Source organism: Rhipicephalus microplus, chromosome 1, assembly GCF_043290135.1.
Source record: "Rhipicephalus microplus isolate Deutch F79 chromosome 1, USDA_Rmic, whole genome shotgun sequence".
Lineage (NCBI taxonomy): Eukaryota > Metazoa > Arthropoda > Arachnida > Ixodida > Ixodidae > Rhipicephalus > Rhipicephalus microplus.
Window position 1 is genome coordinate 13,582,573 of NC_134700.1, and position 2,587 is coordinate 13,585,159.

The 2,587-nt window shown below is 41.6% G+C and overlaps 1 non-coding gene across 1 annotated transcript; it reads right to left on the bottom strand.

Moving 5' to 3' along the window:
* Positions 1–1,529: 1,529 nt before the first annotated feature.
* TRNAT-UGU (transfer RNA threonine (anticodon UGU)) lies at positions 1,530–1,602 on the bottom strand. Its single transcript has one exon. It is a non-coding gene; the product is annotated as a tRNA-Thr (tRNA).
* Positions 1,603–2,587: the final 985 nt, after the last annotated feature.

Genomic DNA, 2,587 nt, shown 5'->3' on the forward strand with positions numbered 1-2,587 from the left:
ATGAAATAGGGGAAAGAAGTGTAAACCTAAGGGCTCGTTTTTTCGTGTTTTAACACAATAATAATGAGATCTAACAGACAGTAATGCCAAGAAATGTACAGGGGAAGTTATCAGAACCAATGGAATGTAAATAAGAAGAAAGAAAAGTGGATGAAAAAATAACCAGTCGTGGGCAGGAATCGAACCTACGACCTTCGAATAACGTGTTCGATGCTCTAACCACTGATCTACCACAGCTGCCTTCCCGCCATCCACTTTTTTGAGTTTATATGTGAACTCAGAAGAAGGAGTGACAGTCAGCGCCATCTATCAGCCAAACGACGAATGTGAAAACACTCCTATGCGCATGTTTGGCGTCACGTAGCACGTGAACTTATTCTTACCGGGCAGCTGACTAATTGTTCCTCTTATACAACCTAAACACACCACTTCTGCGAGTACGAGACCCTTGTTCATTGAAATAAGGGAAAGAAGTGTATACCTAAGGGCTCGTTTTTGCGTGTTTTAACACAATATTAATGAGATCTAACCGACAGTAATGCCAAGGAATGTGCAGGGGAAGTTATTAGAACCAATGGAATGTAAATAAGAAGAAAGAAAAGTGGATGAAAGAGTAACGAGCCGTGGGCAGGAATCGAACATACGACCTTCAAATAACGCGTTCGATGCTCTAACCACTGAGCTACCACAGCGGCCTTCCTTCCATCCACTTTTTTGAGCTTATATGTGAACTTAAAAGAAGGAGTGACAGTCAGCGCCATCTATAAACCAAACGACAATTGTGAAAACACTCCTATGCGCATGTTTGGCGTCACGTAGCACGTGAACTTATTATGAGCGAGCAGCTGAATAATTGTCCCTCTTATACAACCTAAACACACGAATTCTGCGAGTACGAGACCCTCGTTCAATGAAATAAGGGAAAGAAGTGTATACCTAGGGGCTTTGTTTTTCCGTATTTTAACACAATATTATTGAGATCTAACAGACAGTAATGCCAAGAAATGTACAGGGGAAGTTATTAGAACCAATGAAATGTAAATAAGAAGAAAGAAAAGTGGATGAAAAAATAACCAGCCGTGGGCAGGAATCAAACCTACGACCTTCAAATAACACGTTCGATGCTCTAACCACTGGGCTACCACAGCGGCCTTCCCTCCATCCACTTTTTTGAGTTTATATGTGAATTCAGAAGAAGGAGTGACAGTCAGCACCATCTATAAGCAAAACAACGATTGTGAAAACACTCTTATGCGCATGTTTGGCGTCACGTAGCACGTGAACTTATTATGAGCGGGCAGCTGATTAATTGTCCCTCTTATACAACCTAAAGACACCAAGTCTGCCAGTACGAGACCCTCGTTCAATGAAATAAGGGAAAAAAGTGTATACCTAAGCGCTCGTTTTTCCGTGTTTTAACACAATAATAATGAGATCTAACAGAGAGTAATGCCAAGGAATGTACAGGGGAAGTTATTAGAACCAATGGAATGTAAATAAGAAGAAAGAAAAGTGGATGAAAAATAAACAGCCGTGGGCAGGAATCGAACCTACGACCTTCAAATAACACGTTCGATGCTCTAACCACTGAGCTACCACAGCGGCCTTCCCTCCATCCACTTTTCTGAGTTTATATGTGAATTCAGAAGAAGGAGTGACAGTCAGCACCATCTATAAGCAAAACGACGATGGTGAAAACACTCTTATGCGCATGTTTGGCGTCACGTAGCACGTGAACTTATTATGAGCGGGCAGCTGATTTATTGTCCCTCTTATACAACCCAAAGACACCAAGTCTGCCAGTACGAGACCCTCGTTCAATGAAATAAGGGAAAGAAGTGTATACCTAAGGGCTCGTTTTTGCGTGTTTTAACACAATATAATGAGATCTAACAGACCGTAATGCCAAGGAATGTACATGGAAGTTATTTGAACCAATGGAATGTAAATAAGAAAAAAGAAAAGTGGATAAAAAAAATAACCAGCCGTGGGCGGAATCGAACCTACGACCTTCGAATAACGCGTTCGATGCTCTAACCACTGATCTACCACAGCTACCTTCCCTCCATCCACTTTTATGAGTATATATGTGAATTTGAAGTAGGAGTGACAGTCAGTGCCATTTATAAGCCAAACCACGAATGTGAAAACACACTTATGCACATGTTTGGCGTCACGTAGCACGTGAACTTATTATGAGCGGGCAGCTGATTAATTGTCCCTCTCATACAACCTAAACACACCAAGTCTGCCAGTACGAGACCCTAGCTCAATGAAATAGGGGAAAGAAGTGTAAACCTAAGGGCTCGTTTTTTCGTGTTTTAACACAATATTAATGAGATCTAACAGACAGTCATGCCAAGGAACGTACAGGGGAAGTTATTAGAACCAATGGAATGTAAATAGGAAGAAAGAAAAGTGGATGAAAGAGTAACGAGCCGTGGGCAGAAATCGAACATACGACCTTTAAATAACGCGTTCGATGCTCTAACCACTGAGCTACCACAGCGGCCTTCCCTCCATCCACTTTTTTTAGTTTATATGTGAATTCAGGAGAAGGAGTGACAGTCAGCACCATCTATAAGCC